This window comes from Zalophus californianus, chromosome 13, assembly GCF_009762305.2.
Source record: "Zalophus californianus isolate mZalCal1 chromosome 13, mZalCal1.pri.v2, whole genome shotgun sequence".
Taxonomy (NCBI): Eukaryota; Metazoa; Chordata; class Mammalia; order Carnivora; family Otariidae; genus Zalophus; species Zalophus californianus.
Window position 1 is genome coordinate 80,894,040 of NC_045607.1, and position 13,806 is coordinate 80,907,845.

Sequence of the window (13,806 nt, forward strand, 5' to 3'; positions counted from 1 at the left end):
GCTCTGTGCCCCTCCCAGCTGGTTTCCCTCTTCACGTGGTTTGAGTCAGACGGATCCCACCCCCAGCAGCTCCAGGGTTGGACGACGGGAACTAGGCCTGAGCCAATGAGCACGCTGCATTCCCCTGCCCACGGCGATAGGCTGAGGGATAGGCACGTGACCCACTCGCAGCCAATGCAATGCCATCAGGCTGCGGAGACTGAGGCCGGGGCCGGCCCCCTCTTTCAGTTGGTGGGACGCTCTGGAAGATGTGGGAAAAGTGAGCGTGATCGTTTTACAGCAGTGAGTGAAGGCCGTCTGAGAGGGAGCCGCTATCAGCGAGAACAGAGCCAACCGACCGAGAGAAGGGAAGCTGATCCGCTGACATGGCGGGGTCCCTTATCCACCATTCCTTGAAGTAAGATCTAGCCCTCGATGTTGAAGTTATCAGACTCGTAGAAACTCCTGCGTAAACCAGTTTAAATTGGGTTTTCTGTCACGGTCAGAAATGCCCGGACTTAGTGTCTGAAAGGGCTGAATTATTCTCTATAAGAGAATGAGGGGAATTTTTTTTTCTTCTCTTAAAAAGAAGTGGGCACATAGGAATAGAGAGAGGCTGTCGAATTGTTGCAGATAAGGACGAAAGACTTGTTTTTCAAGGCAGAGATGATTAATATTGTAATCATATTTTTTGCATTCTGCGTTACATAACTTTCACCTTCCCAAAACTTTAGTAAAATCTGGCTACATATAAGAATATCTCCTGCGAATGGTATATGTGTGTTTGTGTGTGTGCAGGTATAAAGAAAGGGCAGGGAGGAAAGACTGGGTTCTACGTTGTACTGACATAGTACGGAATAAAGAAAGCAATAGGTTAGGAAGAGACCATCCCTAAACTCAAATGTAGCAGAATAGGAGCTTGGGGTCAGAGCTCTCCACAAGAACTAAGACCTCCAGAAATTCACAGAATCACTGAGGAATGCCTTAAGACTTCCCACAAATCATGGGATGGGGGATTGAGGCTCTCTCCTGTAGGTTTTAAGGGGGTAGAGTGACCTCAACTAACTACGGCTCACGTGATTTCTAAGTCTACTCGTTCGACAATGACATTACTTGCTAGTAAGCATTCTCTCAATCAATCCTAAATTTGGATCTGTTAAAGGAAATAAAAAGGCAATAAAAATCTATTTGCAGAGCTGAAAAGAAAAACAGCAATGACAAGACATTTTCCAAAAGTGTCTTGAAATAAGAAACTTGACAGTTAACAAGCAATTCCACTTTACTGCTTTGCAAGAGGTCAGTTTCCCCATCCTCAAATATATCCAAAGGAAAACAAAATGCATGCACTTTCCAGTGTTTAATGCAGCTGCCTGTGCATAATGGTAGGCCCAATGAACTTAACTTACTTGCAGTCCTCTGAAGTTACTAGTGAGCCCCAAATAAAATATTTAGCACTTGTGAGTAATAATACTCACCACCCCGCCCCAACATGGGGCTTCTTCTGTTCAGTTAACATTTATTATATCCTAACAGCACTAGATGTTCTGTGGGTGTAGACTATGAAGTAGGCACAGTCTACGCCCTCAGAAATTTCATGCAGAAAAAGCTTATATATATATATATATATATATATATATATATATATATATATATATATATATAGTGCCAAGACATTCTCCACAGGCTAGTTCCATTTACAAGAAAGCAATAGTATTTAAAAGCCAAGGAAAAGGGGAAGCGGGAGATTGTATGTTGGGTTCCCCAGGAAACAGACCCTGGGATGAAAATCAGCATGCAAATAGTTTATTAGGAAGTGCCCGTGGGTTGAAGACCTGTGGATGGGAAGGGAAGGAGAGGGAAGAAAGCAGGGTGGGGAGGGGAGGAGAAAAAAGTAGTGGTGTAAACCCAGGCCTGAGGTGGCCCCATGAGGAGTGCTAAAGCTGGGATGGCCTTTCTGGGTTGCTTTCAGTTGGGAGGGGAAAGCCTGGACCAATTATTGGAAGCTGGCTTCCCCAGGAAGGGCTGTGCCATTGGATAGAACAGTTCGGAGAATAGTAGGCAGACATCCTTCCCAGAAACCGCTGGAGGAATAAATTCGCCAGTCCTGATAGAGGGACCTGAGTGGTACACAGCATCTGCACCCCCAGAAATTATTTAAGATTTTGGAGTTCAATTTAATCTAGTGATGCTCTAGACATATTAACCCCCCGGGGTCTTTTGGGAATGCGAAGGACTTTTCTGGACAGATTGTCCTTGAGCAGATACCCGCTCCATTCCAAGCCACCTTATTATCCCAGTTGGTAAGAAAATTCTCCCAGACTGGGAAAGATGTTAGTCAGAAGATAGCCACCATCACCTTACTTGGGGTAATAATGAAATTATTGACAATAGAGCAAAATGGTTCCAAATGGGTTCTGGAGTGAAACAGAATGCCAGTCCTTTCACTGGAGTGGTCTGAATGCTTTGTAAATAAATTCACTTAGACCTTTGTATGTGTGGGGGGCACCAGATGGTTGACAATGTCTGTCATGGGAAGGCAGCTGAGACGCTGCTCAGTTCCCACCATTTGCAATTTAAACCTCTGCTGTCCATAAAGAGAGCGAGGTAATCAGGTTGTGGAGATGCCTCGAGTTCAGAGCTATTAGCTACCAGCTCCGACTTCACATTATCTTCAAGCACATTATTAGTGCTCGGGAAATGACACAGGACAATCAAATGAGGTCTTTCTTAGCTCTCAACCAAAAAGAAATAATAAAATTATCTTCCAAGAAATTGAGGATCCTGTCCTATCCAGAATGTTTCATAAGAATCCCAAAGGTAAATTTCTGCTCTGCTAAGTGTTGTCCGGTAACATGGAAGAAAAAGAAATGCAAATTCTTTCTTTCATTATTCTGACAGGACTCTGTGCAGACACTCGAGAAACATGGGAGTAACGCTGCATCTACTTATTTCACAGATGTGGCTGGAACATGCCCTATTTCAGGATAATGGGAATGAGCTCAATGCATTATTGTGCAATTAATTCATTCATGTAATGGTCCCAACCACATTATAAAGACCAGCCACCTTGCAAATGATTGGCTTGGTGTAGCAGAAGCAAATGAAAATAATACAAGAGACAGTTTGGCCAGGCCCTGTGCTAATTTGATTCATCATCACCTAAAAAATAAGACCTATCAGATGCTCTTAATTGGAAATTTTCTCTTCATTAGAGAAATATGCCTTGACATGTTTTTCTCTAGGAACCACCATGGAGTTTGTACAGAGTTTGGGGACAGTTCTGTGCAAAGTTAATCATAGCCTGCTCAGTTGATTATAGTACGCGTTCTGGTTGCTTGTCACATGAGTAGAGGGAGCTTCAACTGCGTGACATAAAAAGACTGGACGTGCCAGAGAATTATGTATTGTGTTATTTGTTAAACTTTAGAAGTGAGACCAATGCTTAGTGCTGAAGACCTCTAATCAGCACTGGATTGTTCAGACTCAAAGCTGTGTTTATAATAATAGCAGATAGTAGGATGGAGGTATCTTCCATTTGCAAGTTAAATGGAAACATTGTAATTGAAAGCCCATTAAAATTTCTACAGATAGAGTTAGAAATTAATAACTTGATGAGTGTATTGGAAAAAAATGGGAAAATATTTGTGAAAAGTCTTCAGCTGTTAGAACTTTCCCTGTCCCCAAGGAAATACTGCGATACCGAAACAGAGTAACTCACCCTAATTTATTATAGTCTTCATACTAATTGAAAAGTAGCACCTAAGAAAATTAAGATATTATAGTTACTACACTCATAATTATAATAAGCCAAGGTAAAGTGAGAAAACACTCCCTTCCCCCCCCCACAATGCTTCATCAAAATCTGAATAGAGTACTGAGGAATTTTTGCATTTTATTACAGTAAGGCGTACTACAGTAAAGCATTGGTTTTAGAGTAGTACTTGAAAACCTTAAGGACATCTCGCTCCATTTTGCCTTGTTCATAACCTGGTTAGCCATTTTTCTTAATGGGGAAGAGACTTTATTACATTATTTTTTCAATAGATAATTTTTTTCATAGACTTTATTTTTTAAAAGCATTTTTAGGTTCATAGCAAAATTGAGCAGAAAGTACAGAGCTTTCCCAGTACAGAGCTTTCTCTGTCCCCACACACCCACAGCCTCCCCGCCCCCCCCACCACCATCTCCCACCAGACTGGCGCCTTTGTAACAGTTGATGGACCTCTACTGACACATCATTATCACCTAAAGTTCATGGTCTCCATTAAGGTTCACTCTTGGTGTACATGCTGCGGGTTTGGACAAATGTACAATGACACGTACCCACCGTTCTAGCATCATACAGAACAGTGTCACTGCCCTAGAAATCCTTTGTGCTCTGCCTTTACATAATTATTTTGAGCATAATTAAAATAACAGATGAGCTCTGAAGACAGTTCTTAAAAATCAGCAACTTGGGGAAAAAAAAGGTCTATCTGGCTCACAAAATTTGGATTTCTGCCTATATTTACCACTGTTGTATATCGTCTTGTGAGCTGTCAGTATCTCTGACTGTGGCTCATCATGTAGAGACCAGGAATATCCTAGCCACCTGAAACAAATACATTCCTATCTCACCTGAGGCAGTGGACGGAGCTGATTTCCACGAGGACCGTAAAGGGGAACGGGGAGACAGGTTTTCATGAATCCTGTTCAGATATTCAGGCAAGAACCCCTTTTGGCTCTGCTCTGGTCTGTGGCTTAATTCTTCAGTTCAATCTTTACTTCCCCTTCAGTTCCACCTCATTTGTTTAAATGAAACAGAAAGCAAATTAGGAAAAGCCCAAAATACTTTGACGAATTTAGGTCATTGAAAAAGCCCAAGGATTCTTTTTCTTCTCATTAGAGGATTGAATCCGTTGTTGGTTCAGTTGGCCAATCAACAAGCATACATGGCAAGCCCATGGATCCCAGCCCTGGGAGCCACCCCCCCAGGGGGAAGAGGGGACAACACGTAGCAATGATAAAGACATAGCCTTTGACTTTGGGAAGTGGAGAGAAATCCCTGTCTCCTCTCCTCCCTTGACCCCTCTCTCTTCCCCTACTTGTCCAATACACCTTTACTCAGGAACAGGCCTGCCTCGGGCCCCGCTCTACATCATCTTACTACGATCATTTTATGGCCTGGAGTAGTAATGGTTTAGAAATATTTTTTAAATGTTTTCAAAAAATCGATTTTCTGGGTGCCTGGGTGGCTCATTTGGTTAAGTGGCTGCCTTCTGCTTGTGTCATGATCTCAGGGTCCTGGGATGGAGCCCCGCGTCGGATTCCCTGCTCAGTGGGGAGCCTGCTTCTGCCTCTACCTCTGCCCCTCCCCCCACTTGTGCTTGCTCTCTCTCTCAAATAAGTGAATAAAATCTTTAAAAAAAAAAGAAATCAAATTTTACTTTGTCAGCACGTATTTCTGGATTTGATGTTACCTCACAGTCAATTGTACTCAATTCATAAATGAAGAACCATCTTTCTTGGATCATCAGGGCAGTAGGAAACGTGCTGGTCCTGTTAATCACTGAGTGATTAGTACGTGGGTAAAATACATCACTGGTGATGGTGTGGAAGATGGTGGGCGGTGTCACATGGAGCGTGAACTGGGGAGTCACAAAGACCTGCATTTGAATCCTCCATTATTTAGTTGCTGTGTGATCCTGGGCAAGCTATTTACCTTCCCTGACCTTGGTTTCCTATTCTGTAAGATGAATGATACTCCTGGCTTTAAACACGGAGAGCAAGAGTTAAATGTGAGTCGCCCCCAAGTTGCCCCAGGCCTCACCAGCCTAGAGGCAGGACGTGGATCTTCTTTAGGAATAGTATACTAGTTTGCTAGGGCTGCCATAAAAAATACCACGGATGAGGTGGCTTAAACAGCAACAATTTATTTTCTTACAGTTACGGGGGCTGGAAGTCCAAGATCAAGGTGCTGGCAAGAGGCCTCTGGCCTTGCCTTGCAGATGGCTGTCTTCTTGCCTCTGGATGTACTGCCCCGTCCCCTGTGCGCCTGGCATCTCTTCCTCTCCTAGTAAGGCCACCAGTCATGTTGGATTGGCACCCACCCTAACACTTAGTCTCTTTCACTTAGTCACCTCTTTAAAGGCTTCATCTCCGAATTCTGTCATACTGGGAGTCGGACCTCAACATATGAACTTGGAGGGATACAAGTCAGTCCATAAGAAGTAAGCACCTGTCTTTCACTGTCTTGTACTCATTTGCATGATGCACAACTGCAGCTCAGTATGAATCCCACAAGGTGTCTTACAGATGCTTGGGGGTTTCAAGGGCTTCTACTCTTGTGTCCAGGAAGCCACTTTGGGGTCCCCCTGCACCACTGCTCCTGCCAGAGTCCTCGGTGAGAGCACAAACGTCTGCACCCAGGGCGCCCTGCCTACCGCGGAGGGTGCCCAGGCCCTGCGGCACATCTGCACTGCGACACAGCCGGGCCCACGCACTGGGGAGAACGCCGCTCGCCCCACTCCATGTCACAGCCCCGTCGCTGGGCCTCCAGCCAGGCTGCTTATCCCTCTGTCTCAGCATCCCTCATGAAAACAGCTGCTTCATCATCTGTCCGCCGCCTATTGCCCTAGAGGGCTCCGAGAGGGCTACAGAACCAAATGCCATGTTCCGTTCCCTACCCTCTTTCTCCACATCCAGCACCGGGGCATGCCCACCCCCCCTCCAGGTTCATTGACTTCCGGCAAACTTGCTCCTAGGTCATGCACATGCTCGGACAAATCGGAACCCCCATTCCAGTTTAGAGCAGGACTTCTTTACATATTTGACCTTGCCCTTTCCCCACATGTTTCCTTAACAGGGGCTTAAACGGGCACAATGCCAGTAGATTCTGATACAGCTCACTTTGCCACTTGGCATCTTGTAATGGTTAAAAAGGGGGGGCGGAGGTTGCTCTGCAGGGCGCCTGGGTGGCTTGGTTAAGCAACTGCCTTTGGCTCAGGTCATGATTCTGGAGTCCCAGGATCGAGTCCTGTATCAGGCTCCCTGCTTGGCGGGGAGTCGGCTTCTCCCTCTGACCCTCTTCTCTCTCATGCTTGCTCTCTCTCTCTCTCTCTCATTCTGTCTCTCTCAAATAAATAAATAAAATCTTTAAAAAGTGGGGGGGGGGGGGGGCTGCAGCTGGCTTGCCCTGGCTCCAATCCTGTTCTGTGACCTTGGGCCAAATCCTTCCCTTCCTTAAGCTTCAGTTTATAATCTATAAAATATATAAAATAAGCCTAAGGAGAGTTCCTACTTTGTAGAATTATAATAAGAGTTAATGGTAATACACAGAAAGAACGCATCCCCTTGCCTGGGAACATCATGATTATTATCAGTCCCATCTAACACTCTCTGAATGGTAACTCTTCCAGGTAGTTCTTTCAGCGATTAGCTCATTGAATTCTCAAAGAATTCCAGGAGGGAGGTGCCATCCTGATCTTGATTTTATAGATGAAGAAATGGTGCAGTGGCCCAGATGGCAGGTTAACCAGCCACACTGTCAGGATTCAGTCCAGTTCGATGTGACTCTGGACAGACTGCGCTCTGAGCACTGTACTCAGTAAATGGGATTTATTATGACTATAGTCATAATCAGTTAGTCAACAGGTTTTATATAGATGTTAAGTGCACTTCAGTAGGTGGAGTGAGAAACACAAGGCTTTATAAGAAGCAGCGTTTTCTTTCAAGGGTTTATAACCTCATTGGGATCTATAATCTCATTGACCTATGTATGCAAAACCAGAACTAAAATAACAAGGTGGTGTGTGGAGACAAAACGTGGGAATGAAAGGGGCGCCTAGGAGGCTCAGTCGGTTACACCACTGACACTTGATTTTGACTCATGTTGTGATCTCAGGTGAGATCTAGCCCTGTGTCATGCTCCATGCTGAGTGTGGAGTCTGCTTGAAATTCTCTCTCTCTCAAGACATGTATCACATGACCTCACTGATATGAGGAATTCTTAATCTCAGGAAAGAAACTGAGTGTTACTGGAGTGGTTGGGGGTGGGAGGGATGGGGTGGCTGGGTGATAGATATTGGGGAGGGTATGTGCTACGGTGAGCGCTGTGAATTGTGCAAGACTGTTGAATCACAGATCTGTACTTCTGAAACAAATAACGCAACATATTTTAAAAAAGAAAAAGAAGAAGATAGCAGGAGAGGAAGAAAAGGGGAGTATGTCAGAGGGGGAGACGAACCATGAGAGACGATGGACTCTGAAAAACAAACTGAGGGTTCTAGAGGGGAGGGGGGTAGGGGGATGGGTTAGCCTGGTGATGGGTATTGAGGAGGGCACGTTCTGCATGGAGCACTGGGTGTTATGAACAAACAATGAATCATGGAACACTGCACCAAAAACTAATGATGTAATATATGGTGATTAACATAACAATAAAAAATTAAAAAAAAAAAAAGAAAGAAATTCTCTCTCTCTCTCCGTCTCTGCCCACCCCCCGCATACACGCTCTCTAAAATAAATAAATAAATCTTTAATAAAATTAAACAAATCAATCTTTAAAAAAAATTGTAGGGATCCCGTCATGCTCCAGGGTGCAGGTTTGGCGGCGATTGAGGCAGAAATTCTGCAGTGGGTGCTGCGCTCGGAGCACTCGGGGAGCAAGATGGTGGAGGAGTAGGAGACCTGGATTTCGTCTGGTCTCAGGAATTCAGCTGAATAGGGATCAAACCATTCTGAACACCTACGAACTCAACAGGAGATCAAAGAGGAGAGTAGCAACAACTCTCTGAACAGAGAAGCGACCACTTACTGGAAGGGACCCAACAGGCGGCAGAGCCGGGGAGACTCCCCTTCCTTCCCGGGGAGGAGTGGCGCAGGAGCGCACCGCAGAGATCTGCTGGGTTTGGAGACTCCGCACGGGGTCAGGTGCCAGAGATAGAAACGCTCGGTCACAGGCCGGGTGAGCACGGAGTGCGGCCAGAGACCGGGGACAAGGGAGTGACTGCTTTTCTCTGTGGGCGCACTGAGGAGCGGGGCCCCGAGTTCTCAGCTCCTCCGGGTGGAGATTGGGAGGCCACCATTTTTGCCCTGGTCCTCCAAAGCTGTACCGAGAGCTTGCAGGGAACAAAAGCTCCTGAGATCAAACCCGAGCAGCTTGCTTAGCCCGGACCGACAAGGGCGGGGCAATTCAGCCTCCGGCAAAGACATTTGGAAACCACAGCAACAGGCCCCTCCCCCAGAAGATCAGCGCGAACAGCCAGCAAGCCAAGACCAAGTTTACCGATCAAGGAGAACGGGAGAACTCCAGCGCTAGGGGAATACTGCACATAGAATTCATGGCTTTTTTTTTACCATGATTCATTAGTTCATCAAAGTTAATTTTTGTTAACTGTTTTGTTTTTTTTTTATTTTTCTTTTTCCCTTTTTCAACCAACATCTTATCAATCTCTTTTTTAAAAAAAAAAAATTTATTTTTCATTTTTAGAGTCATATTTTATCCCTTCATAGTAGTTACCCTTATTTTTGGCATATATATATAAGTTGTTCTCTCTTTAAAATTTTGAGATACAGTTTCTTCTAACAGATCAAAATATACCCTAAATCACTAGTGTATGGCTCTGTTCTAGTCTCCTGCCTGATCACATTCTCTCCCTTTTTTCTTTTTTTTTTTCTTAAATCTTCTTTCTTTTTTCAAACAACTTCTTATCAAGTCCTTTTATAAAATCTTTTATAATTTTCATCTTTACAGTCATCTTCTATCCCTTCATTGTATCAGCCCTTATTTTGTACATGTATGTCTTTCTTCCTTTAAAATTTTAGGAGGCACTTTTATCTAACAGACCAAAATACGCCCAAAATCTAGTGTGTGGCACTGATCTATGCACTAGCCTGATCATATTTGATCATAGTCTGCTTTTTTTGTATTGTTCTGTTTTTGTTTTTATCTTTTTTTCTTTTTTTTTCTTCTCTTTCTTTTTTCTTTCTTTCCCTTTCTTTTCCCCTGGTTTCAGGTCTTTTCTGATTTGTATACAATATATTTGCTGGGGACGTTGTAAACCTGTTAGCATTTTGTTCTCTCATTCATCTATTCTCCTCTGGACAAAATGACAAGACGAAAAAAATCACCTCAGCAAAAAGAACAAGAGGTAGTACCGTCAGCCAGGGACCTACTCAATACGGACATTAGTACGATGTCGGACCTAGAGTTCAGAATCATGACTTTAAAGATACTAGCTGGGCTTGAAAAAAGCGTGGAAGTTATTAGAGAAACCCTTTCTGGAGAAATAAAAGAACTAAAATCTAACCAAGTCGAAATCAAAAAGGCTATTGATGAGGTGCAATCAAAAATGGGGGCACTAACTGCTAGGATAAATGAGGCAGAAGAGAGAATCAGTGATACAGAAGACCAAATGATGGAAAATAAAGAGGCTGAGAAAAAGAGAGAGAAACAACTACAGGATCACGAGGGCAGAATTCGAGAGATAAGCGATACGATAAGACGAAACAACATTAGAATAATTGGGATCCCAGAAGAAGAAGAAAGAGAGAGAGGGGCAGAAGGTATATTGGAGCAAATAATAGCAGAGAACTTCCCTAATGTGAGGAAGGAAACAGGCATCAAAATCCAGGAGGCACAGAGAACCCCTCTCAAAATCAATAATAATAGGTCAACACCCCGACATCTAATAGTAAAACTTACGAGTCTCAGAGACAAAGAGAAAATCCTGAAAGCAGCTCGGGAGAAGAGATATGTAACCTACAATGGTAAAAATATTAGATTGGCAACAGACCTATCCACAGAGACCTGGCAGGCCAGAAAGGACTGGCAAGATATCTTCAGAGCACTAAACGAGAAAAATATGCAGCCAAGAATACTATATCCAGCTAGGCTGTCATTGAAAATAGAAGGAGAGATAAAAAGCTTCCAGAACAAACAAAAACTAAAGGAATTTGCAAACACGAAACCAGCCCTCCAAGAAATATTGAAAGGGGTCCTCTAAGCAAAGAGAGAGCCTAAAAGCAGCAAAGATCAGAAAGGAACACAGACAACATACAGTAACAGTCACCTTACAGGCAATACAATGGCACTAAATTCATACCTTTCAATAGTTACCCTGAATGTAAATGGGCTCAATGTCCCAATCAAAAGACACAGGCTATCAGATTGGATTAAAAAACAAGACCCATCCATATGCTGTCTGCAAGAGACTCATTTTAGACCCAAAGACACCCCCAGATTGAAAGTGAGGGGGTGGAAAACCATTTACCATGCTAATGGACACCAAAAGAAAGCTGGGGTGGCAATCCTTATATCAGACAAACTAGATTTTAAAGCAAAGACTGTAATAAGAGATGAGGAAGGACACTATATCCTACTTAAAGGGTCTATCCAACAAGAAGATCTAACAATTGTAAATATCTATGCCCCGAACATGGGAGCAGCCAATTATATAAGGCAATTAATAACAAAAGCAAAGAAACACATTGACAACAATACAATAATAGTGGGGGACTTTAACACCCCCCTGACTGAAATGGACAGATCATCTAAGCAAAAGATCAACAAGGAAATAAAGACTTTAAATGACACACTGGACCAAATGGACTTCACAGACATATTCAGAACATTCCATCCCAAAGCAACGGAATACGCATTCTTCTCTAGTGCCCATGGAACATTCTCCAGAATTGATCACATCCTAGGTCACAAATCAGGTCTCAACCGGTACCAAAAGATTGGGATCATTCCCTGCATATTTTCAGACCACAATGCTTTGAAACCAGAACTCAATCACAAGAGGAAAATCGGAAAAAACTCAAATACATGGAGGCTAAAGAGCATCCTACTAAAGAATGAATGGGTCAACCAGGAAATTAAGGAAGAATTAAAAAAATTCATGGAAACCAATGAAAATGAAAACACAACTGTCCAAAATCTTTGGGATACAGCAAAGGCAGTCCTGAGAGGAAAGTATATAGCAATACAAGCCTTTCTCAAGAAACAAGAAAGGTCTCAAATACACAACCTAACCCTACACCTAAAGGAGCTGGAGAAAGAACAGCAAATAAAGCCTAAACCCAGCAGGAGAAGAGAAATAAAAAAGATCAGAGCAGAAATCAATGAACTAGAAACCAAAAGAACAGTAGAACAGATCAACGAAACTAGGAGCTGGTTCTTTGAAAGAATGAACAAGATTGATAAACCCCTGGCCAGACTGATCAAAAAGGAAAGAGAAATGACCCAAATCCACAAAATCATGAATGAAAGAGGAAAGATCACAACCAACACCAAAGAAATACAAACAATTATAAGAACATATTATGAGCAACTCTATGCCAGCAAATTAGATAACCTGGAAGAAATGGGTGCATTCCTAGAGATGTATCAACTACCAAAATTGAACCAGGAAGAAATAGAAAACCTGAACAGACCTATAACCACTAAGGAAATTGAAGCAGTCATCAAAATCTCCCAACAAACAAAAGCCCAGGGCCAGATGGCTTCCCAGGGGAATTCTATCAGACATTTAAAGAAGGATTAATACCTATTCTCCTGAAACTGTTCCAAAAAATAGACATGGAAGGAAAACTTCCAAATTCATTTTATGAGGCCACCATTACCTTGATCCCAAAACCAGACAAACACCCCATCAAAAAGGAGAATTACAGACCAATATCCTTGATGAACATGGATGCAAAAATTCTCACCAAAATACTAGCCAGTAGGATCCAACAGTACATTAAAAGGATTATTCACCACGACCAAGTGGGATTTATCCCTGGGCTGCAAGACTCGTTCAACATCCGCAAATCAATCAACGTGATACAATACATTAACAAAAGAAAGAACAAGAATCATATGATCCTCTCAATAGATGCAGAAAAAGCATTTGACAAAGTACAGCATCCTTTCTTGATCAAAACTCTTTAGAGTATAGGGATAGAGGGTACATACCTCAATATCATAAAAGCCATCTACGAAAAACCTACAGCGAATATCGTTCTCAATGGGGAAAAGCTGAGAGCTTTTCCCCTAAGGTCAGAAACGCGGCAGGGATGTCCACTCTCACCACTGCTATTCAACATAGTATTAGAAGTCCTAGCCACAGCAATCAGACAACAAAAAGAAATGAAAGGCCTCCAAATCGGCAAAGAGGAAGTCAAACTCTCACTCTTTGCAGATGATATGATACTGTATGTGGAAACCCCAAAAGACTCCACCCCAAAACTGCTAGAACTCATAAAGGAATTCAGTCAAGTAGCAGGCTATAAAATCAGTGCACAGAAATCAGTGGCATTCCTATACACCAACAACAAGACAGAAGAGAGACAAATCAAGGAGTCGATCCCATTTACAATTGCACCCAAAACCATTAGATACCTAGGAATAAATTTAACCAAAGAGGCAAAGGATCTGTACTCAGAAAACTATAAAATACTCAGGAAAGAAATTGAAGAAGACACAAAGAAATGGAAAAACGTTCCATGCTCATGGATTGGGAGAACCAACATTGTGAAGATGTCGATGCTACCTAGAGCAATCTACACATTCAATGCAATCCCCATCAAAATACCATCCACTTTTTTCAAAGAAATGGAACAAATAATCCTAAAATTTGTATGGAACCAGAAGAGACCCCGAATAGCCAGAGGCATATTGAAAAAGAAAAGCAAAGCTGGCGGCATCACAATTCCGGACTTCCAGCTCTATTACAAAGTTGTCATCATCAAGACAGTATGGTACTGGCACAAAAACAGACACATAGATCAATGGAACAGAATAGAGAGCCCAGAAATGGACCCTCAACTCTATGGTCAACTTATCTTTGACAAAGCAGGAAA

General features: G+C 42.9%; 1 long non-coding RNA gene across 1 annotated transcript in view; it reads left to right on the forward strand.

The window, feature by feature from the left end:
- Nucleotides 1–229: 229 nt before the first annotated feature.
- The window catches only part of LOC113934297, a 28,181-nt gene continuing 14,604 nt past the window's right edge, over nucleotides 230–13,806 (forward strand). Inside the window, exon 1 of the long non-coding RNA XR_003523620.1 lies at nucleotides 230–397. This is a non-coding gene — a long non-coding RNA (uncharacterized LOC113934297). The remainder of the gene's footprint in view (nucleotides 398–13,806) is intronic.